This window comes from Natator depressus, chromosome 3, assembly GCF_965152275.1.
Source record: "Natator depressus isolate rNatDep1 chromosome 3, rNatDep2.hap1, whole genome shotgun sequence".
In the NCBI taxonomy this organism is placed as follows: domain Eukaryota; kingdom Metazoa; phylum Chordata; order Testudines; family Cheloniidae; genus Natator; species Natator depressus.
This window is the reverse complement of record NC_134236.1, coordinates 27938240-27964110: the sequence shown is the minus strand read 5'-3', so window position 1 is coordinate 27964110 and position 25871 is coordinate 27938240. Positions and strand designations below refer to the sequence as shown.

Below are 25871 nucleotides of genomic sequence, written 5' to 3'. Positions count from 1 at the left end.
TCAGTCATATCACCTTCTGCTTCCACCAACTGTGTGTTGTATCCACTTTTGATTTATAATTAGATTGTAAGCACTTTGGAGCAGGCCCCATATTTTGTCATGTGTGCATACTGTGCCTAACACAGTGGGACCCTGACACTTGATTGAGGCCTCTGGATGCTACTGCAATACAAATAATAATAAGCATGCTCTAGCATCCTCTAACTTAGATAATGCAGGATAATTCATATCACTTGCCTACAGGACCTGAGTGGCACAGCAAAATATTGCCACGATTGGAGCAACTCAAGCAGTTGCCATCCACTTATCACATCTCTACATCTTCTTAAAACATGAATGGACTTTGAACTTAGTTTAATCTTCTGCCCACCCTGGGGATTTAGGATCTAATGATAAAGCATTTTGAATGCACTTAACCCACTTCTTTTTAAAAGGTCATCAAAACAAGAGATGAAGGTTTGATTTGGATAGAGTTTCCCTGAGTTTGGGTTGGACAAGGTTTCACTTATGATAATACAACATAAAAATAAAAGCAGGCCACCAGATTGGAGCACCATTCCTACAAAGATTACTTATGAACACTGTGTATGTACTTTTTTCTAAGCACTGCTTCCACATTGTCTAAGCTTGGGTGATATGTACTTAAAACCCAGAATTCTGGATTACTACAACAGTAATAAATAAATATTTTTGGGGAGAAATCTTGGGAACCTACAAAAATAGCTTTGCTAGCATTAGATTTGATAGTGTTTCCTCTGATAAAATGTCATTAGCTTAACCTGTCTTTCTTCTGTTTAATCACTTTCAGAGGTTCATTAGACCAAGAGGAAATAAACTTTAAAACTCAAACCACATGCCACATTTCAAAGAACAAAAAAGTTACAGACTGTGTTTCCACTTGCAATGTCAAAAGGTATTTCAGTTTAAAAAAAGTTTAAAAGGTGTTGGAAATGCCCTTTTCAAATGGAAAAATGCATGTGATCTCAAGGTTTTGGAGCCTATTAACCTATTTGGAGCCTACAATGGGATTTTTCAAGGATAACATACTAGTGAACTCATGTCTTTTAAGGACTTATATTTCATTTTATTAATAATAAGCATATTATAGTTAAGATTTCCTGAAATAAATATGAACTGTATAAATGAATAAAATAATATGGAATTCTTACAGAATGATAGAAGTAGATAGACAGGTACCTTACATTAAAGTCTCACAGTTCCCTGAATTCACATATTTGAGCAAAACTACATATATTATGGAAGCTTACAGTAAAAAACCAGCATCAACAATACGAGTACATATGAGCCAGCCTCCCCATTGCAAAACTATACACAAAAACTCACAGAAAATCACCAGAAACATTTGAAAAATACATACACAAATAATGGTGCAATGGATTCAGAGGTTGTTTCGATGAGTATCTAAAACACTGAATTCATGTCTGAGCTCCTCATGACATGGAAGTGTCCAGGAGGCTCTGCAGCTCTACCATTGCCTCCTCACCTTCAACAATCCTTTCAACAAACCCCCCAAAATCCTAATGTTCTCTCTGTGTATTTGGACAATATCTATGTGTCTGTGCAGCACTTAATAAAATGTCTTTAGGAGCTACTGCAATACAGCAGAGGAGATCCCAGGGCTTACTAGCCACACTGGTGCATTTAAAATACACCCACATTGGTTGTATTTTAAAGAATCCTTATTTGCAGGCACAAACCATCCTGGTGTGTAGAAAGAATAGTAAATGTGGCAGGCGACCAGCTTGGCTTAACAGTAAAATCCTTGCTGATCTTAAACACAAAAAAAGAAGCTTACAAGTGGAAGATTGGACAAATGACAAGGGAGGAGTATAAAAATATTGCTCAGGCATGCAGGAGTGAAATCAGGAAAACCGAATCATACTTGGAGTTGCAGCTAGCAAGGGATGTTAAGAGTAACAAGAAGGGTTTCTACAGGTATGTTAGAAACAAGAAGAAGGTCAAGGAAAGTGTGGGCCTCTTACTGAATTAGGGAGGCAACCTAGTAACAGAAGATGTGGAAAAAAGGTAATGTACTCAATGCTTTTTTTTGCCTCTGTCTTCACAAACAAAATCAGCTCACAGACTGCTGCACTGGGCAGCACAGCATGGGGAGGAGGTGACCAGCCTTCTGTGGAGAAAGAAGTGGTTCAGGACTATTTAGAAAAGCTGGACAAGCACAAGTCCATGGGGCCGGATGCGCTGCATCTTAGGGTGCTAAAGGAGTTGGTGGATGTGATTGCAGAGCCATTGGCCATTATCTTTGAAAACTCATGGCGACTGGGGGAGGTCCCAGATGACTGGAAAAAAGCTAATGTAGTGCCCATCTTTAAAAAAGGGAAGAAGGAGGATCCTGGGAACTACAGGCCAGTCAGCCTCACCTCAGTCCCTGGAAAAATCATGGAGCAGGTCCTCAAGGAATCAATTCTGAGGAACAGTCAGCATGGATTCACCAAGGGCAAGTCATGCCTGACTAACCTAATGGCCTTCTATGATGAGATAACTGGTTCTGTGGATGAGGGGAAAGCAGTGGACATGTTATTCCTTGACTTTAGCAAAGCTTTTGATATGGTCATTCACAGTATTCTTGCCAGCAAGTTAAAGAAGTATGGGCTGGATGAACAGACTGTAAGGTGGATAGAAAGCTGGCTATATTGTTGGGCTCAATGGGTAGTGATCAATGGCTCCATGTCTAGTTGGCAGCCGGTATCAAGTGGAGTGCCCCAAGGGTTGGTCCTGGGGCCGATTTTGTTCAATATCTTCATTAATGATCTGGAGGATGGCGTGGATTGCACCCTCAGCAAGTTTGCAGATGACACTAAACTGGGAGGAGTGGTAGATATGCTGGAGGGTAGGGATATGATACAGAGGGCCCTAGACAAATTAGAGGATTGGACCAAAAGAAATCTGATGACGTTCAAGAAGGACAAGTGCAGAGTCCTGCACTTAGGATGGAAGAATCCCATGCACTGCTACAGACTAGGAACCGAGCGGCTAGGCAGCAGTTCTGCAGAAAAGGACCTAAGGGTTACAGTAGACAAGAAGCTGGATATGAGTCAACAGTGTGCCCTTGTTGCCAAGAAGGCTAACGGCTTTTTGGGCTGTATAAGTAGGGGCATTGCCAGTAGCTCGAGGGAAGTGATCATTCCACTCTATTTGGCACTGGTGAGGCCACATCTGGAGTATTGTGTCCAGTTTTGGGGCCCCCACTACAGAAAGGATGTGGACAAATTGGAGAGAGTCCAGCAGTGGGCAACAAAAATGATCAGGGGGCTGGAGCACATGACTTATGAGGAGAGGCTGAGGGAACTGGGATTGTTTAGTCTGCAGAAGAAAAGAATAAGGGGGGATTTGATAGCTGCTTTCAACTACCTGAAAGGGGGTTCCAAAGAGGATGGCTCTAGACTATTCTCAGTGGTAGCAGATGACAGAACAAAGAGTAATGGTTTCAAGTTGCAGTGGGGGAGGTTTGGGTTGGGTATTAGGAATAACTTTTTCTCTGGGAGGGTGGTGAAGCACTGGAATGGGTTACCTAGGGAGGTGGTGGATTCTCCTTCCTTAGAGGTTTTTAAGGTCAGTCTTGACAAAGCCCTGGCTGGGATGATTTAGTTGGGGATTGGTCCTGCTTTGAGCAGGGGGTTGGACTAGATGACCTCCTAAGATCCCTTCCAACCCTGATATTCTATGATTCAGGGACAGGCAGCAGGGCTACACAACTTTCTGCCATGTTCCAAGATCATAAACCCTTCCCCTGCACATCCATAAGACTCCTAGCACTTTAAACCTCTCTCACATCAGAAGACTGTATACCCACATACCCTTGGAACCTTCCCTAGTTCTTCACAGCCCCAGTTTCTTCACCTCCAGATAAGTCCATGGCTTTTCCTGGATCCTTCCACTAGTAGGCCCCAGCCTTCCCCAGCTACATTGGGCCTATGCCCTGGGACTCTTCTTTCCCCACACAAATCAACCAACCTCCCCCAGGTTTTAGTTTTACTCCTGCAGCACCATGGTTTTGCTTTTATGTTTCCTTTCAGGTAGGGACTAGGCCCAATCATCTTTACCTTCTGAGACCTGGCAAACCATAGAATCCTTTGGTCATTTATACTCTTGATACTCTGTAGTCTATTAAAATTTGGATTCTAATTCAAGAGTTCCCCATACTTTATGCTGTAGTTCTAATGATTTAGGTCCTAGTCCTGAAGACACATGCTTAGGTTAAATCCAGAAGTTGTCCACATAGACTTTACCTGTAAGAGTTTGCAGGATCCAGCCCTTTGACATTAATGATTTGCCTTCCAACTGGTAAATAATAACATCATAATGACAGCACACAAAGACTCCAATCAAGATTGGAGAGTCATTGTTTTGGATACTGTGCAAACATATTGGAAGACATTGTCCGAGTCCCAAAGAGTTTCTAATGTAATTTAAGACAAGACACAACAAGTGTGTGTAACGAACAACAGAAGAGAAAGGAGGAAGGAGAATGAGGGTATCAGTGACGGGATCACTTAGTTTCTCTTTTTAATTTTAAATATAAGATCTAAATAAACATATAAATAAATAAGGTAGATGCAAGCATTCCTGACTGGCCATTAACATAGCCATCTTCAGTTGGGACTTTCACAAAGGCATCACATAGCTCAGGATAGGCTATTCTTATTGAACATAGTGTAGTAGAAGAGTGTCGCAGGTACGCTCTATATTTTCAAAATGTGCCATGGGATTTTGCTTGCAACTGCCATTACATTAAATTCAAAGGGATGTGCTTAGCTAAAATCCTCATACACTACTTTGAACATTTTACTCCTTAGTAAATCTTCAAGACACAATTTAGGCAGCAGTCTGAGGGGCGAAGGGGAAGGCAGGCCCATTCCTCAAGATACATCACCGTGGTGTTCAATAGGGCAGGCACCTCTTCACATACAAGGCAGAGTGTCAATAGAAGCATGTTACTATGCCACATTACACAGGAGATCTAAGAGGTTTAGTGCCCTAGAATGTTTGGCATCCCTTTTAAGCCTGTAGATCCAAAAAATGTTCTAAATCCCCTTTGTTTATTTGAATAGATGTTGACAGGATAATTAAATGCCCCCTTCAAACATCCTGTTTGAAATATTAAACAGTAATTAGCTTGCTCAACTTGTTGCTTTTGTAAGAAAGGAGCCACCTGACTGCCTGCTTTCGTTTGCCTGGACACAGATGGAAAGGCGGTAGTGCATTTCTGTTCTGTTCACACATTTTTTTCCCATGAGAAAGTAAGCATTGTTGTTTGAAGCAAGGTATTTCTCCCAACTTACACACACAGCCACTGCTTGTTTCAGAAAGATGTTGACTAATTTGAGCAACCTCTCCAAGCGACTCTCCAAACAGAAATGTCTTTCATAAGTTTCCGGGTCAGTGGCCCTCAGTAACCCAGAATGACTATTCTAGGACTGGAGGTACTAAAATAGCTCCATATAAACAGAAACAGTTTCTATATCACACTGTTGCCTTGAGCACAGTATTCAGCACCTCCCTGCACATTAAAATCTCTCTCCATGAAACAACTTACACAAAAGGATGTCTCTTCTCATATGGCGTCTCTTCGGTTTGTTGATTTTCTGTAATTTGATCACTTGACTTACGGCAATGTCTATTTTTCCCTCTAGCTTGGAGCTTTAAATGGTCAATTGTAATTGTGCACATGGAAGGCCACTTCTCCCCCCAGTCCATTTGTATCTCAGAGAAGCTGAAGTGCAGCCCCTAGAGCCTCATGAAGTACCTCTATTGTATGGAGCTATTTGTGAAGGGAAAATGGTATCAGATCTCTTTTCACAATAGCATTCAACTCCACTATCCCCAAATTTGGTTTTTCTGTCTGTAAGACAAGCCACAGCACTGGAGAAACAAAAATATACTGATGGCACTTCAAAATCATCTCCTCTAATGATCTTGGGCCCAGTCCAATGCCCTTTGAAGTCAATGGGAGTCTTTCCATTGATTTCAATGGGCTTTTGATCAAGCCCTCAGCATACCCACATACACAGCATTATTATTAGGCCAAAACTGTTTCACAAATGTTTTCATGTGGACATACTTTATGTCTATGGAGGTGCTGTGGTTAGAAAGGGCATAAAAGTATGGGTGGGAAAGTGGTCTCTCTTTTCAAATTAAGATAAAGCTAGTTCATAAAACAAACATTTCTGACTTTCCCCTAATCTCCTTTCCTCACTGTTTCCTTTTCCTTTACTTGCAGAACTAACTGGGTGAAATCCTGGCCCCGCTAGTGTCAATGGGAGTTTTGCCATTGCCTTCAAAATGGAGTCAGATTTTCATTCATCATGTATACTAGAGTGATGGAAAAAACATATAAACTGTTATTGAGAAGGATCATTATGTGGTTTGGTTTCCTAAGTATATTGTTTTCTGAAAACATTTGCCAAAACCTGCTGCTTGCAACTACTGAAGCAGTTCAGCGAGGCTATTTCACCTGGACAGTTTGTGGATAGTTTGGAACAGGTCATTTAAATTAATATAAGCCCAGAACAAGTTTCAGGCAAAGCTCTCTAAGGGTGGGGTCATCAAAAGCACCCAAGTGATTTAGGAGCACAGTTCCATTGACTGTCAGTAGAACTTCTGTTCAATAATAACTTACATGCATTTGAAATCCCACCCTAGATACTTAAAAGCATAATTAACGAGTCACACAATTTAAAATATTTTCCCCAGTATTGGCGAATTGGTAGTTGTTGTGGGAAACACATTTTGGAAAAATAGTTTTATTGTAAATATTGTTATATCAGTTGTATCTATCAAAGGAAAAAGCTTTTAAATTGCATGTGCTATAGTAATAAAAGGCATTTCCTTGTATTTGATATATGTGAAAGTTATTTAAATTCTTTTCCTTAATGCTTCGCAAGTGAGGACTAGTGAATGCTATTCCTTGTTTTCCCAATTATTTTTATATGTTGGGTTGACTATATACTAGCCACTTTGCCTACATTGGCCATGCCAGTGTACTGTCATGATAAGTTTTGACATGGTAAAATTTAACTTTGATTGTGGACATGGTCTTGAGAGAACTCTGCTCCAATATAAAGAACTAGTTATGCAAATTGTAATATGAGTGAGGTCTTAAGGGGCACCCTTAAAAATAAGTTCATGACTACTCAACTTGGATATTAAACAGAGCTAGTCTAATAACATTCCACTTCCCTATCTTTGGTGTGATATCCTGGCACTTTCAATACATCTCAGAGGTGTCTGTAGTTCAGTGGTACATGCCCAGTCCCATTGTCCCTTCTTCAGCAGCACTCCCACTCAGCTCAGTGGGAGTTTAGCTTCATCACACTACAAGCTTGGGCCATGAGTGCAGTGCTATCCTTTGGGATAAAAGGCCCTATAGAAACACAACCTATTATAGTCTAGTAATTTAGAATATGTGGTCTTGGTTCTCAAAATTGTTAATTGATCACATCCGGGCTACCTTAAAGGGTATGGGTGAAATACTGGCTCTACTGAGGCCAATGGGAGTTTTGTCATTGACTTAACAGGGCCAAGATTTCATCCCATATTTCCATCTCCTTGGACAAAGTGCTCAAGAGGCAGCTTCAAGCCAAGGGGTTCTGACAGTGGAATAAACTTCTAGAGGAAAGTAGACTAATCTGGTGTTTGATCACACTGCAATACCTTCCTCTTTCATAAAGTTTCTCCATCAGAACCAGAATGATGTTCATGACAACTGCATCCTACCTGCCTAAAAAGCCTACACCAACCAGAGCTTACCATTGATAACCAGAGAAGGGAGGAAAGTTGATGACATCATGCAGTCCACTGGGAACCTCTTTTAACCAATCTGATTTACCTAAGAAGCATTTAGATATTACAGTGATGGCCACCAGTACAAAACCTTAAGATAGATAGGCATTATTAAGAACATAAGAATAGCCATACTGGGTCAGACCAATGGTCCATCTAGCTCAGGATCCTGTCTTCTGACAGTGGCTGGTGCCAGATGCTTCAGAGGCAGTGAACAACAGTGGGCAATTTATAGAGTGATCCATCCCCTGCCAACCAATCCCAGCTTCTGGCAGTCAGAGGTTTAGGGACACCCAGAGTATGGGGCTGCATGCCTGATCATATTGACAATAGCCATTGATGGAGCTATCCACCATGAGCTTATGTAATTCTTTTTTGAACCCTGTTATACTTTTGGCCTTTGCAACATCTCCTGGCAATGGGTTCCACAGGCTGACTGTGCATTGTGTAAAGAAGTATTTCCTTATGTTTATTTTAAACCCGCTGTCTATTAATTTTGTTGCGTGACTCCTGGTTTGAGTGTTATGTGACAGGGTAAATAACACTTCCTTATTCACTTTCTCCACACTGTCCATGATTTTATAGACCTCTATCCTATCCTTTTCAGACACCTCTTTTCCAAGCTGAACAGTCCTAGACTTAAATTATTAATTATTATTATTATGTTATTAATTAGCATTGATTAGGTCACTGATTATATACACTGCTTCTATAAAGGGTTGTACATCTTTAAGGCAAACTGACAGCTTGTTTAGCACTTTCCGTATTCATGACTGAAAATGTTGTTTAACAAACTCTTAAAAACTTTTGAAAATTCTTTCCTGATTTTTTAAAAAATTTCACATTTGGAACTGAAACTCTGCAAAGAGGAGGAGAGGTGGGTAAAGTGAAAATGGTTCAAACTAAATGGTATAGGCACTCTTATGAATGCATACAACTCTTTTCTTCATACAACAAACTGGGTCTAAGTAACACTGGTGTTTCAACAGTTTGCTAATTACTCTGTGACACTTGAGGTAGCTGAAGTCAAGACATCTTGAAATTAAATTAGACACTGTGCAACAATCACAAATTATGTGACTGGAAAGAGCAAATAAAGTGAGGACCATTTTTACATAGACAAATTACCATTAGACTGCATTAGTATTCCAACATTGTAATTAGCAGCTGCTTCTTACATCAGAGAAAAATGAATACCTCGGCATCACATGGACCAAAATGGGGACCAGGGTTTTTTTATGTAATTGTTAATGATTTGGAAGAAATAGTGGACAACCAAGTGGTAAAATTCATCAGTGACACAAAACTAATACTTTTGCAGGATTTAAGCAATCTGAGGGATTTCAGAGCACATCAGCAGAAGTAATGTAATTTAAATAAATGAAGTGCAATGTACCTTGGAGAAAATCCTGCAATCCAAAGTCTCATTTATTTAACAATTAATAAAGAGTGAATACACTCCCATTAATAATGGGGGTCTGGCATGACCAAGACAGCAGAATCTGACCCATATTGACTAGTAAATGAAACTTCTCATTTACCCTGATGGCCTCTGAATTAGTAGGATCCTGATAGGGAACAGATTTTGAAGGTCAGATGGCTAGCCAAATGATGATGTGTGTTTCAGTATGTAACTATGGTATAATATAGAAAATATTAGTGTGACATTCTCTAAAATGGCTATTAAACAAACATTTTATAAAACAGCTCCTTGAGGACTATGTTCAATTTTGATGGAATGGAAAGAAAAAAAAGTAATGGACTGAAAAAATCAAGAGAAGCACAACAAAACAGTTAAGGAAGTGTCAATATGATATTGCAATGACTGTGGCTATATAGACAGAGAAGTATTTTTCATAATAAGGGTCTTCCTGGTTAATGATTCATAGGTTTTTTAGGCCAGAAGGGGCCACTAAATCATGTATTCTGTCTCAATACTCAGAAGAATCAAAAGAACATTCTGCAAGGGACAAGTGGACAGCAGGACAGTGCATTGTCTTCCTGGAGCCAAGATTTGAGATGTCACTCTAAGATTGGATAGACTTCTGAAGCCAACAGGCAAAGATCCACTGGTGATGGTTCCTTTTGCCAGGAATGACATTGCATTGAAGGATATCTCACAAACAACAGTTGATTTCAGAGAACTCAGAAGCGTGCTGAAAAAGAAAAATGTCCAAGTGATCTTCTCTGAAACCCTTCCTTCCCACAAATGAAAGAAGACAGAAGATTTTGGAAGTGAGCCACTGGCTAGATAAGTGGTATCGGGTGGAAGGTTTTGGTTTTATGGAACATTGGTGCACCTCTATGGAGATAGGGGGTGTAGTTTGGATGTCCTGTACTTCAATAGAAGAGTAAGCAAGCTTTCTGAAGACAGGCTAGTTGGAGCAGTCAGGAGAGCATGAAATGAATAACAAAAGGGGATAGTAAAACAAGGGGAATATGAGCAATCATTTAGCACAGAATCAAGATGTTGAGAACAAAATAATCAAGGAACCAAAGGGGAAGAAATTATTTAATTGCCTATAAACTAGTGCTAGGAGCCTGGATAACAAACGAGAGGAACTGGAATTGATCATTTATGAGCAAAATTTTGATGTAGTTGGTATTACTGAAACCTGGTGGGATGTTTTGCACAATTGGAATGTTAAAAATCAATGGTTATAACTAGGGCTCCGTGTCTGTCATGGAGGTCATGGAAATTACAGACTTTTGCAGCTGGCTCCGGGGCCAGCTGCTCAGGTGGCCCACAGAACAGCCACACCAGCCACTGCTCCAGCAGACCCTGGTAGCCGTCCTAGGGTGGCCAGAGCAGCCGCAGTCCCCAGCTGGCCCCAGCTGCCCCTCCCCAGCAGCGGCACCCCCGGACAGCCCCACAGCAGTGCCCCCCGCACCTATCTGCCCAGGGCTCTCCCCTTCCCTGCCCCCAAAATTTAATCATAGGTATTTTTAGTATAAATCAAGGACAGGTCACAGGACATGAATTTTTGCTTATTGCCTGTGACCTGTCCATGACTTTTACTAAAAATACCCATGACTAAATCGTAGCCTTAGTTATAACCTGTTTAGGAAGGATCACGTGGGCAAAAGGGGAGAGGGAGTGGCATTCTGTGTCAAAAATGGCATTACCTGTTTCCCAGTCACTGATAACTTGGACAAGAATGATCCTGAATGCTTATGGATCAATGCCCTAATGCAGTGTTTCCCAAAGTTGGGATGCTGCTTGTTCAGGGAAAGCCCCTGGCGGGCCGGGCCGGTTTGGTTACCTGCCGCGTCCACAGGTTCAGCCAATTGTGGCTCCCACTGGCCGCGGTTCGCCGCTGCAGGCCAATGGGGGCTGCAGGAAGCGGCGGCCAGCACGTCCCTTGGCCCGCGCCGCTTCCCGCAGCCGTGGGAGCCACGATCGGTTGAACCTGTGGACATGGCAGGTAAACAAACTGGTCCGCCAGGGGCTTTCCCTGAACAAGCGGCATCCCAAGTTTGGGAAACACTGCCCTAACGGATAAAGCACAAGATAAGGTATTAGTTGGTGTCTGCTACAGAGCACCAAATCAAATTAGGGAACAAGATAACTGGCTCCTTATGCACCTACCTCTTATATTTTGGAAAAAAGCTATGTGATCATGGGAGACTTTGAGTGAGATATGCTGGAGGACTTATGCTGCCAGTACTAAAACATTCCTGGAACGTCTAGATACTATAGATGACAATTTCCTAATTCAAAAAGTGTTGCAACCAATTCAGGGGAATTCTATATTAGACCCAGTTTTGATAGATTAAGAGGAACTGATCAGAGAATTAACAATTAATTGTATCTTAGGTGATCATGACTTGATCTCATTTATAATATGTAAAGTTCAAATCAGTAATATATATTTAGTGCTTTAAAAAGGTCAGTTTATAAAGCTGAAAACAACTATGATCCAAGTCATCTGGAAATAATAATTTAATCATAAAAATGTAAATGATCATTGGGAATTGTTTAAGAACATTTATTAAATGCCCAAAATGCCAGAATCCCACAATCAAGGATGAAGGCTGCATTGCTTAAAAAAATGGATGAGGTTTAGAAGGGAAGTGAAGGCTTCTATAAAAAAATAAATAGCAATTTAAAAAATGGAAAAAAGGGGAAGTTGATAATAATGAATATAATCAGAGGCTAGGAATTGTTGAAAATTGATAAGGGAAGCAAAGGAACACAAGGACAAATCTAAGGCCAGCAGAGTTATGGACAATAAGAGAGAGGATTTTTCTAAAGTATATGACGAACAAAACAAAACAAAAAAAACAAAAATCCCAACAATGGTATTGGTCCATTACTGGACAGAAATGATAGAAGTATCAATAACAATGTAGAAAAGGCTGAAGAATGTTCAATAAATATTTCTGTTCTATATTTGGAAAAAAAACAGATTTTGTCTCATCATATAATGATGATAACACTCTTTTCATTCCACTTTAGGAGAATGTTAAACAGAAGTTACTAAAGTTAGGCATCTTTAAATCAGCAGTTTCAGAGAACTAGCATTCAAGAGTTTTAAAAAAGCTGGCTGAGGGCAAGCTGGACCATTACTGCTGAGTAAATCTTGGAACTATGGGAAAGTACCAGAAGACTGGAAGAAAACTAATGTTGTGCCAATATTTAAAAAGGATAAATAGAAAGACTTTGGTAATTATAGGCCTATCAGGCTGACATCAATCCCAGGCAAAATAATGGAACAGCTGATATGGGACTCGATTCATATAGAATTAAAGGATAATATAATTTATGCCAATTAACATGGGATTCCGCAATATAGATGCGGTCAAACTAACTTCATATCTTTTTTGATGAGTTTTCAAATTTGGTTGATAAAAGTAATAGTGTTAATGTAATATACTCAGGCCTGATCTACATTGGGCGGGGGGGGGAGGGGAGTTGATCCAAGTTATGCAACTTCAGCTACATGAATAACATAGCTGAAGTTGACGTACTTAGACCTATTCACAGCGGTGTCTTCACTGTGGTGAGTCAACTGTTGCTGCTCCCCCGTCGACTGCCTGCGCCTCTCGCGGTGCTGGAGTACAGGAGTTGACGGGAAAGCGCTCGGGGGTCCATTTATTGCATCTAGACTAGATGTGATAAATCGACCCCCTCTGGATCGATCGCTGCCCACCGATCCGTCGGGTAGTATAGACATACCCTTTAGACTTCTGCTAGGTGTTTGACTTTGTACCGCACGACATTTTGATTACAAAACTAGAACGATATATAATTACCATGGCATATATTAAATGGATTAAAAACTGGGCTTTATAACATTGTGTTAAAGAAATGTTTCTTCCATCACATGCACACACCAACTTGTTATTTATTTATTTATTTTGTCGCTCAGACCCTGGGTTCAATGATGACTGTTTTTATTTTGTAGAAAAAGGAAGCTCTGAAAGATTTGTTTTTAGGGAAAAAATTGTACAAAGAGCTATGTGAATTTGGGAAACATATGAGGAGAAAAACTCAACAGAGGTCAAATCTCAGATCTGCTAACAATGACAGCATCCTTTAATTTTGTCCACACTATCTGCTATGGAAAAGCTGTCAGGGGCAGTAATACAGTATCCACCTTTGGGTATCACTACAATGACCAGAGACGGACTGTATATCTCTATTTGTTTCAGATAAATGAATATTTAGGTATTTCCATGTTCCTAAACACCGACCCACTGGATATCCAAGAACTAGATGGCACATTGGAGGAGATAATGAATGACAGGGATTATGACCTACTGGACAAAACTGAAACCTTCTGGTATGATTCTCAGAACCGCTATGTCAGCTATGATGCATGCAATCTAGACAGGAGGATGATAAAAGGAAGAGAAGGTAGATGGGTGGCACTATAGGTCAAGCCACTGAGATACACTTTTTAATAGAGAAAGTGGTTAGTATTTGGAGTAAGGATACAAGAAACAAAAAAGAAAGGAGGAACTGCAGTGGGTAGTTATTAAAAGACAACAGCAATGGAAGAGTGTAAGAAAATAGATCCATACCTGTTGGGTAAATACATGCATGCAGTTATTTAGCGGTCAGGAGCTCCACTCTCCTAGACCTTTATCCAAAGAGAATTTCAATGAATAAAATTCTATATGCCATATTGTCCTTGTAAATGATCAGTTCGCTTTGGTTCAAGCAAAATTAAAGGTATAGAAATATTACACTGGTGTGCACAAACTAGGGTACTAAGAGCAAACCCAGTAAGATATTTGTGTGTATACAGAACAGAAAGTTTAAAATTAGATACAAGAAAGTTAAAACCATTGCGATAGCTCATTTCACTCCAGCATTTCCTTATGGCACACACGGACTATATCCTCCCAAACACTATCTAACATGTTACAAACACCCACTTATAGAACAGGAAATATCTATTCTGTATTTTGGTTTTGTCACAGAGCTAAGTTCATATTTATTTCCTTGATAGGATGGAGTCTTCTTCCTAGAAAGGAGAGAATAAGACAGAGGGAGCTGTACATCCTGTTGACTCAACTCTGAGCCTGAATGCTGCAATCTACAGAAAACATCTGGATAAAATTACAAACGAGAGTGTTAAGTTACCGAACAACACATCTTCCTGGCAAGTCCATATTCTAACTTTGGCTATACGATTTGTACAGATTGATTAGACATTTTATTATTATTTTATGGGGCAGTTCAAGAAACAAAGTCAGTCTGCTTGGAATTTTTACAAGAAAATAGCTAATAAAAACGTATGAAACTTTTGGCAATGCCAGAAGTTTGTACTCTGTATGGGAGCATGAAGATGTGAGCTACAGCACTGGCTCAGTGCATCAATCAGTGCGATTATAATGTTAATGTCTGAGCAGTAACACTTGGATATGAGTGTCTGGACAGAATTCAGGATCTCAAGAAGAGTTTTTCTGTTTCCCAGTGGCAGCTGCTGTCCAAATCAAACCACTTTTTTTGGGTAGTAACATTTATGTCATACCAGGGTGGAATTAGAATGTTTAAGGCAGGAGAAGTCAGATTCAGTTTTAAATGTATGACTATTCTATCTGCTAAGGAGGACCATGGATATTTTAAATAAACGTTTATTGTGGTGAATTCTGATACTGATAAAATCATTTGCATTATTTTTCGCTGGTGTTAATGCTGCCAGAAATGGCTATGCAAAGAGGTCGTACTGATCTCTTTCATTTAAAGTATGATTTCATTTACAGTATGACAAAAAAGTAATTTTCCCACAGATTTCTGCATTCCACTCCAGAAACCCCCTCCTCAAAAAACAACCAGCTCCCACCTGCAAAAAACAACTGCAGAGTATGTTCATTCATCCAAACCTGTCTTCATCACACAGTGAGAAATCATAATTTTTCAGCATGAACTATTTACTGTACATTAAAGATAAAAAAACAAAACAAGGAATAACAGAAGTCAAGTCTCCATACGTGAGTATAATGGGAGCCCAATTTCTCAGTTATGCTATATGCCTCTCTGGCAGACTTAAAAAGGTGCAGAAACATCCCTCCCCCCTCCCCAAGGGTACCCCTGCATAAAGGATCTCTATCTGGTTTAGAGCAGGCTAAAGACTCTACACTAGCTTTGCCCCAGCTCTTGGTATAGGGGACAGATTCATGTATTCCAAGGCAGAAGGGACCATTGTGATCATGTAGTCTGACCTCCTGTTTAGCACAGGCCACAGAACTTCCTCCAGATAATTCCTATTTGAATTAGAGAACCTCTTTTAGAAAAACATCCAGTCTTGATTTAAAAATTGCCAGTGATAGAGAACCTACTAATAGCCTTGGTAAATTGCTCCAATGGTTAATTACTAATGGCTAATTATCCTCACCATTAAGGGTAGGAAGGGGGAATGGACAGAGAGTCCTGTGATACTGTTATTCTGTGCTTCTTAGGCTGTACCTTACAGAGTCCTCTGGCTGCCCCAAGGTACAGGTATCATACAGGTGGTTTAAGACCACCTTTTCCCCATGCCTTCCATTCTTGCTCTCAGAGCAGGAAGTGAGTAACTGAGAATCAGGGCCAATGTGTGGCTCCGCTGTATTGGGCTATCTCTGAATCTAGAATAGCAGCTGTGTCCAGCAGACAGAACATAATGGTATTCATTGATATAATCAACAAAAATACCTCACAGCAAAGTGTTATTCTCTTTTTAGTGAGGAAACAACATGCAGCTTCCACATATATCCTTTTGTTCTGAAACGTTCAGATATGCCTAGTCTGTGTCCTATAGAAAGTGAACTCCAAAGAGATTTTCCAATTAGAAAATGGTAAGAAAGAGTGACAATTTCCTGGTACAAGTGTGCTTTCCACATTTTCACAAACTCTCACCTTTCTTTCCTGTAGGAAAAGTATAAAAAAGGGAAGAGAAAAAGAATACCCCTGAAAATCCAAGCACTGAAATGGAAAACCAAATATTTTTGGTTTCCAAAATCCAAAAGATAATGGTATTTTAAGGAAAAACTAAATGATAAATATTGCTTCTTTTGAAATGTTGATTCAAAGTAAAATACTTGAGTTCTGATTTTCAGATTTGAATATTGAAAAAAATGTTGTTGAAATTGACATTTTCCCATAGAAAATATCAATTGCCATGTTCTCGGATGAAAAAAATGTTATGGTAAAATCCTTGTAACCAGCTCTATTTCCAAACAAGTGCATAATATCACAGCTTTTTCAGAAGAGGTCTGAGTTCTGTTTCCATTGTTCCTTTTACATAATGAAATCACCTTCCTGTATCAGTGCATTACCGTTAGGCCAGTGGGACAAAATACGTGAGAAAAGTTTACAGGCACTCAAAACACAAAAAGACTCCTACTTTATAAATGTACCATGCTGTCCAGAGTATAATGTCTATGACTTGGCCATGAAGTAATCCATTTAAGCTTCGAGTTTAATAATTGCATTCCATGGAATTAAAAGTATCCTTGCATATGGGCTTCCTGTAGCAAACATCACCTGTTTGTAATCGAATCACTAGAGTGGCCCCAAGCTGCAAAGTTCAGTTACAAAACTGGATCTGGATACTAACTTGACCTGTGTTCTGGGCTGTTTGGATCCAGGGTTTTGGTTTAACCTATCGCCGAGAAAGGGAATCAGTCACAAAGTTCAGATCAAGGGCTGCCCTTACAGAATGCTCTATAAAACTGAATAGTGGCTAAACTATTAGCATTTTCTATAAATTGAATAAGGTCCTCTGGAAATTATTATAAAATGCTAAATATTTTAGTAGATATCTTTTCTATGGGTTTTTAAGCCATTTATACAAATCTATTGCCAGGATAAAATTCTCTATTATATCATTTAGTAAAATGTATTACATTCTACAACGCTTTTCTGTAAAGGTGGATCTAAAGTTCCTTTGGTTTGAGAGCATTTGAATGAAGGGTTTTTGTTTTGGACCAGATCTCCTCATAATTATTTTGAAACTTAGTGAACAAGTTTTGCTTTAACAAATTGAAATGATTTGCAAACTTCAAACCACCAGTGCTCCAAATGTCTCTTAACACCCCACCCGCAAAACCACCTAGCTGATTCCCAAATTCTGGACCTAATCATGCTGCCATGATCTGCGCAGAAGAGCCCCATCCGGCTGCAGAGTACATGTGAAAGTGAGAACCATCTGTCTTCATGGCAATGCCCCCCCTCATCCTGGCCTCTGCAGAGGGCTCTGTGTGGAAGCAGGGATCTGTGCGGAGTAAGGGGCAGGCAGTGGGTGGCTAGGTGTATGGGTAGGTGGGATGTATATTGCTCCCCTACCATCCCCAGAGAAGGATGGAAAGATCATACAGCCTGCAATTGTATTAGCTTTCCTCCAAACCCCATCCACAGTAAGGATCCTTGTAATGGGAGCTCTGGCCCCTGAAGCACCTCTTGACAGCCCAGTGCAGTGCTGCTATTGCATCCATGCCTCAGTTTCCTCTAGTGGGATTCTAATGGGGACTATGTAAATTGAACAGTTCCCCAGGGGTCTAGTTTACTTAACCCATGGGTGGAACATTGTACAGATAGGCCTTCCCCAGTATCTCTAGCTGAAGGGACAGTGGGCTGAGTTAACCTAAGTCTATCAACTTATCTCCAGATCCCTTAAAGCAGGGTCTTCTTGACCTGGAACATTCTTCTGGAACCAGGGCCTTTTGTCATCAGCTGAGGGAAGGGCCTCTCCTCTTGGGTCAAGGTCCCCATAGAAGTCAAACTGCGATCATCCTTCCTTGGGATAGCCTATAATTCCTGCGCTTTGGGGCTTCTGCTGTTACCTGGTGAAGTCATTTCATGGGGGACAGGTTCTGCTGAGACTTGGCATTCATAGCACCTCCTTTTTGGAGCCTTTCCCCCCAAGGAACATTCTTTCTTGATTTCCTCTGCTGGTGCATCCCCTCCCCAGGTCCCTCCTGAGAAGCCCGCCCCTGGGGAGCATTCTCGTTCTGGGGACTGATCCTCTCCCTGGCAACCTCTTTTCTCTTAGATGCCCCCCACTTGGTGTAGCCTAGATTAGCCACCATCTTTAAATAAGAGTGATAAAATTTGCAGCAAAATCATCTAAAACAGAAAAGGAGCTAGGAAAAATGAACCACGGGAAAAATGTTATGTTTCTTTCCCTTCATTTTTCCTCCTTTGTCTGTATCACACTTACCTTGGTACCACTACCAGCTCATTTACATTTGACACAAGCCTTCACACATTTCCTGATGACATGTTGTACAGTTCCTGGTACATAACAATTACCTCTCTTTGTTCACTGTTTTTTTTTTTTTTAAGATGCTGACTCTGAGTTCTTTTAATCAAAACTGACCTACCACCTTGCATGATACTGAAGCCAGGGGAAGCCATGGAAGATCATTGATCTAGGTTCCATGTTGACCTCCATGTAGATTCATATAAATTTCACCAGCCTTTAGAAACCAGACATTTCTTGAATGCATGGGTCAGGGAAAGAAGGGGCAATATGGGCAAAAGTATCTTTTAAATAAGTCATTCTACAATTTCCCTACCCTCCAGCGTCTTTTGCTTTTATCCAAATCATACTAAGATTATATTTGATCTCTTCTTAATGTCTGAAGAGCTATGGACTGTGCTATGTAGGAGGTTAGATTAAATCAGGGGTTCTCAAACTTCATTGCACCACGACCACATTCTGACAACAAAAATTACTACATGACCCCAGGAGAGGGGACTGAAGCTTGAGCCAGCCTAAGCCCCGCAGTCCCGGGTGGGGGAGCCCAAGCCCCACTGCCCTGGGTGGGAGTGGGGGGCAAAGCCAAAGCCCAAGGGCTTCAGCCCAAAGGCTTCAGACCCCACAGTTTGAGAACCACTGGATTAAATGATCATAGTGGTGCATTCTAGACTGAAAATATTTAGGGAAGAGGAGTTTGGCGCAAATGGCTAGTTGGTAGAAAGGAAAATAGGGTGGGAGTGGGGAGAGTGGAGGGGAGTGGGGGGCAAAGCCAAAGCCCAAGGGCTTCAGCCCTAGGTAGGGGGCCTGTAACTTGAGCCCTGCCGCCCAGGGCTGAAGCCCTTGGGATTTGGCTTCAGACCTGGGCCCCAGCAAGTCTAAGACAGCCCTGGTGACCCCACAGTTTGAGAACCACTGGATTAAATGATCATAGTGGTGCATTCTAGACTGAAAATATGTAGGGAAGAGGAGTTTGGCGCAAATGGCTAGTTGGTAGAAAGGAAAATAGGGCTCATAGTTGAGAGTGAAGAAAGCAGACTGTATAGGAGAATGTGCTATCAGCAGGTCCCCTGGTTCCTAATCGATTTTAGAATCTTGGTTTACACAAAGTTAAGATTTTTATTGAGCATGTAGAGATGCCAGTGTTACATGTTGACAGACCTGTGCTTTTCTGATAGCAACCTGGCCCAGTTTGCATTCCTGAGTCTCTGCTGCTACATCAAACTGCATCCCTTCTGAAACCTGACCCTCTTTCTCCAATTCTACTCTTCATACTACAAGTAGCATTTCCAGAGTAATTCATTTTATGCCAATCATGTCTAGAGGGGAAGTCTTCGCCACTGGTTAGGGCACTGGCCTAGGATTTGAGAGATGTGGCTTCAATTCCCTCCTCCCCCTCAGTCTTCCTGTGTGATCTTGGACACATCACTTAATCTCTCTGTGTCTCAGTTCCTAATTTGTAAAATGCAGATAATAGCACTTCCCTACTTCACAGGTGTTTTGGGAGGACAAATGCATTAAAGACTGTGAGATGCTTATATACTACAGTGATGGGACATATATAAGTACCTCAGATAGATACATACATTCATGCCTTATGTTCACAAGGTAAAGTAATTTCTAAAACACCCATCCATAGCTCCAGGTACCCTAACAGTTATTTAAAATAACAATCCATGCAAGAATAACCTCTCAGCTGCCTAACCAACGTTCCCCTCATCCCAAATTAATGTAATTTTTGTGCAGGATTCTCAGTGGGAATTGTGCAGCAGAACACCTGTGCATCTTGTTGAGAACATATGTAGGAGTCTAATTTTTCTCTGACTTGTTTTCCTGACAGCTTGAAAGTTGCAAATACAGACGTACAAGGGCTGGTACCTATGTTTGATCTGAAGAGGCGCACAAAACGTACACTTACGTGAAAACTACATGCCCAACTACATGTGCCAGAAACATTGAACCACACTCGCAGCTGTTTGACTTGCTTTCTTAATAACGGACAGGCATTCTAGTAAGGTTCTCTGGCAAGAAAAAAACAAAGGAAACGAACCAGAACAAGAATAATCAAGAATGTAAATAAACTTTAAGATAATGACAGGGGGTGTTTGAACGTTGTCTGAAAGATGGACAGTTTTCTCCAGGAACTCTGTGGGTGGAGGAAGAGTCTCAGCGATCTTCTCGAGAGATGAAGGAAGAAAGAAAGACAAGGCTTCACATTAAAACAATGGGCCCATCCCACCCATTCTATCAAGAAGATGTCATTGTAAATGGCTCAGCATTTTGATGTTACTGTCTCTTTTTTGTGCCCTTAATAACAAGGATTTTAAAAAGTTTTAGCCAATACATAGAGTTCTGCAGACATTGTTTTGCTCCATGATTTTGTGTAAAAGTTCCTAAGGTGAGATGTTTGATTAGTTGCTTCATTTAATAGAAATGATGTTGCAAGAGGGCCAAGTTCTGGTCCCACTGAAAATGGTAGGCTTTTTGCCAGTGGCAAGTGTGACCATGATTCGGCTCTGCATATTATATGCATGCTGTTTGTCTGACTGCTTGTCTATACCACACATAGCATCTGCACTACAGAACTGTGCAAGTGTAAAAATGTTGATAGTTTTGGAGAGCTCTTCAACTTATAGTAAATTTGGTGATGAATGTCCGAATACAGAAAAGTGTGAAACGTGATTTCCGACTCTCCTTCATCGTACACCCATTCTCCAAGACTGAATTATATAATCCCAGTGTCCTACTTTGCCAGGTTGCTAGGTCTTACACTTGCTGGTGTTCTAATGGAAGAACTGTGACATAAATCCAGATAGCGACGAGCCTAGAAAGAAGCTGTGACATGGAAATGCCAAATATTTTGAAACTAAACGTTGTGACACAGTAATGTACTTATTAATTTAAGGCCCAATTGTGAGCACTCATGCAAGTAGCCCCATTGCTTACCATAGGATTCTTTGTATGATAAGGTGCACTCTGATATGAGTAAGGGTTCCATCATTGGGTTCTTATTGTGTGTATACTGGGGGGGAACATGTGGTAAGATCTATTCACCATGCCGACATCCTCTCTGGGCCTGCTTTTCATGGGTGAAGTACTGCAAATGAGGGACTAAACGGCACTGTGCTCACTGAGATCACTGCAATGATTGCATCTCAGTATACTTTCTGTTTGAGTTTAAGTCTATTCGGCACATGTGCCAAGTGTCAGATGGGATGATTGGACCCAAGGCAAAATTCCTAGGAACTGTTCCTGACCCATGCATTCCCTTTATGTAGGCCCTCCAGATGCTGCAGCAGAAACAAGAACATCTTCATTATTCTGTCTTGTATGATTAATTAAACAAGTGTAACCTATCATTGCTTTATCTTGAATTGCACCTACTTCAAGTCAGCACCAGATCAACAGAGATATAAAAAAAGATCTGAGTTCAGAGAAGAATTAGATCAGTTCATGGAGGTTAGGTGCATCAATGACTATTAGCCAAGATTGTCAGTGATGCAATCCCATGCACTGGGTGTCCCTAAATCTCTAACTGCCAGAAGATGGGACTACATGTCAATGGCTGGATCACTTGATAAGTGCCCTGGTTCCATTAATTCCCTCTGAAGCATCTGACACTAGCCACTGTCAGACAACACTGGGCTAGATGGATCCTGGGCTAGATGGACCATTGGTCTGATCCAGTATGGCCGTTCTTATATTCTTTAGTGAGAAGAGATTCCTGTGCTAGCACAAGTTGAACTAGCTCACTAAATACAGTTAGCTTGTTAAGAACTCTCTCATACTTTTTGCCACTTGCAAGAAAAGCAGGTTCAGTGGGCTAGATCCTCAGCTGCTGTATGTCAGAGCAGCTCCACTGAAGTCATTCACACCAGCTGAGGCTAAGGCTAACTGTGTGCTTTTGTATGTCTGTGCAAGAGAAAAGATCCCAAAAATAACGAACTACTTTTGAAAGTATTTCAACAGTTTGTACAGTGGACAAATTCCCTTCATGTCACCAGACAAAGCAAAGCAGAAGGAACAGTTTTGGCATGATCAAAAATTATTCACTTCTTTGTAAGCCACCAAACACACTGGGCTCAATTAGTTCCTGTGTTAACTCCACTGACTTTCATAGAATTACATCAAAGACAAATTGGGCCCACTAAATTCATCCCCATCTAAACTCCTACAGAATATGTTGTCACATAGTATGCCTAGCTATGAGTTCAATGATCTTAACTCGAACATTTAAAGTGTTAAAAGAATTGCATAAGAGAAACTTTTGTTGATGGCAATAATAACGGGCAGCAGTCAACGCCGGGACCAATCCTACTACTGTTGAGGTAAAAAAGAGAGCACTTTGAGAGTGTGACTCTGGCAACATGTGAACCACTGGAACACCTTCATCATCAAAGTTTCATATGGTACAATGATGACTGATTAAAGAAACTTACTCCAGTCAAAACACATACCCCACAACAGATTAGCATTAAGGAAAGTTGGAACTCATAACCATTTAAACACAATTTATAAGCCTAATTTCCTGTGTGTCACTCCCAGATAATAAATACTTTTCTTTCAGCTTGAAAAGCCTTGGTGAAAAAAAAGTTAATTTAAGGCTCATTAGTTTATTTTTAGTAGCTCGAGATCTGAGGGATTTGAAAACATTTCCCTTTTCTAATAGAACATGCCTTCCTGTGTACCAAGGATGTCCACTGACCTCACTCCCTGCTGGAAGGTGCCGGTGATCCATGACAGAAATCCTGTGAGGGCTTTGAAAGCTAAATAGGAACCAGAAAAAAGTATTATCATGCTTAGCTGATTATAGCATCGGAAATAAAGTTCAACTGCGAGTTTGCAGAGAAGAAGGAGTAGGGGCTGAAACAAACAAGCACTTCCTGTGTTTGCCTGGAAGAAGCCAATCATCCCTCTGCTTATATAATAAGAACATTACTGCTAATTTGCCATGAGCTGAAAGGGATTCCTGGTTTTAGCTCTGGGTCTCTGGCAACTGTTTTGTTTTAAATGAAAAGTAGATGGGAACATACAGCTAAAAAAAGTCATGCTATAATTGAGGTGCATTAATGGTAATTACTTCTTTCTTTCACTCATCATTTTGACAGAGAAATCCATTACCCCTTCATCTCCATGTTTCCACAAATTGCTCTTCCCTGTGGATGTGCAGTGACTGAAGGAAATCATGGTTTTGTTCCATAAAATGTTCCTTAATGCAGCCCTGTTCTACCTGTACTTCTTTCCCTGGGGATACAACAGAATATATCAATAAAATCTATAAACAGTTTTCTACTTCAACAGGGATCAGAGAACAAAATTATGAACTGTAGTGGAACTGTGAATATCAGCTTCTGGGAGTTTCAGTGAGATTGGTGTTGCTGTTGGCCAGCTAGTAATTATGCTGATTTATTTCACGTAGCACTGTTTTGCCAATGAGATAAACTATTCAGAGATACATTTCATAGGGTGAAATTGCTTTCAAGGATCCTGTCATTCTGAATGAAACATTTACATTTCTTTTCTTAGATTCTCTTTTTGGTGACAGTCACAGTAAGGAGGCCACGGAATGAATAGGCATGGAAACCCAATTACTCTCACAGCCCCTGGGGTGGTCCCTTTAGTTCCAGGGTGAAGCACTACTACTGGGAAACACCAGTATTGGAAAAGACATGGATTCACTGTCTAAGATGTATCTCTTTTACAGTTACATGACTTCAGTGTCAAAGTCCTTTCTCACATGTGTTAGATTCACTATAGATGTAATTGAATGAAATCGGAGTTAAGTGGGGTGCTGGCTTTCGGATGGCCCACTGCACAGGGGTGAATTTTACCTCAGGAGATTTCCACTGCTGCAGGAGACGATGCATGTGGTAGAAGCAAACTGCTGCTTTTTGATTTTCCTCTTTGGGTTATTTTGAATTAAACTGATAAAGAAAGATCAAAAAGAAATGTTTTAGCTGTTGTGGATGGGGTTCTTACACTGGGTGAAAATACATGTAAAATATTTGGGCATTTTAAAACAAATGAAAGGATTTCAAATAATCAGCAGCAATAGGCTTTGGGAGCCACATTTTCCAAGTTGCTCATGTATTGGTGAAAGCCAAATTTATATGCGCAAACACCAGACTTTAATGAACAAATCAGGTATCATGGGACTGGTCTAAAGCCAATTAAAAAGCAATGGGAGCCTTTCCATTGCCCTCAATGGCCTTTGGATCATGCCTTATATGCCTAGCTGGCCACTGTGCCCATTGATATGCCTGGTTTTGGAGAAATGTACAAAGTTGGGAATGTTCTAGTATTTGTGCATACCAAACTACTGAGATTCTGGCCTTTAACTGTTAAGGAAAGGGAATATACTGTGGAAGAGGGATGGTGCATACAGACTAAACAGTGCATTTCCACTAGTCAGCAGAGAAGGACTGGAAGCAACGAAGAAAGCTAGTACCAGAAACAGCACTGTTTTTATGAGGGTGAGTCATGCCCAGCAGCTTATCCCTACTATCACACAGCCTTTTTAAACAGAGAAAAAAAGTGATTCCAAGTGGGGCAAAGAGAAGGCTGATTTTAGAGTGGGAGAGACTGTCACGAAGGAGATAAGGATACAGCAGAAAATAAAAAGTTCTCCCTGCTTCTCCAAGACTATTGCTTCATTGAATACGGAACCAACCATATGTGAGACAGACAATGTTTTCTATGAATTAAATAAAGACACACCCATTTCAGAGGGACCATGCAAGTGCTTTGGTACTTTGCTGGATGAGGGCCTTTTGCAGATCATTGCAGACTCATTCCCAGTGAACCTTTATACCAAAACTATATACATGGTCTATATCACATATGTTACGTAAAACTATGTTAAAATGTTTCAGGCAGTTTTAAAAACCTTGATGGGAACTATTGTTTTTAAATCCTTCCACCTGTAAAGCCAGGTATCTTTGTTTCCAAACAATCCCTCTGTGCAGGGCTCAGAAGGAGCCATAAAACCTTGACCTGAATTTGCTTTTTTAGACATAAAATGTCATACCTTTAAAGTCCATTATAACAGGTTTTCCTAGGACTAGAAGCATGTACAGTATCCTGGTGGGAAGCTGGGAATCTTTCATTTGCAATGGGGCAAAATTCTCTTTACCACCCTGCAGGTTTTGGTTCTACAGAGATAAATGAGCAAGTATCAAGAGATGTGGTCAAAGGTGCAATTTATTTATTTACATGGCTGCAATTTACCCCCCAGTTCCATAATTTGTTACATGGATATCAGCTCTCTATAGGTGACAGATAGATAGCATGGCATTCTGAATAGGTGAACAGTTGGTGCTAAATTATAATAATGTAATGTAATACATTTGACTTCAGCTGCAC

At 40.6% G+C, this 25871-nt stretch overlaps 1 protein-coding gene and 1 long non-coding RNA gene across 2 annotated transcripts in view; both read left to right on the top strand.

Annotated features, from left to right (window-relative positions):
- Window positions 1-25871, top strand: part of DDX1 (DEAD-box helicase 1) — a 413174-nt gene that overhangs the window by 245363 nt on the left and 141940 nt on the right. The window lies entirely within an intron of this gene.
- Window positions 1879-20410, top strand: LOC141984526 (uncharacterized). Its single transcript, XR_012638750.1, has 4 exons — window positions 1879-2046; window positions 13477-13607; window positions 14280-14432; window positions 20350-20410. It is a non-coding gene; the product is annotated as an uncharacterized LOC141984526 (long non-coding RNA).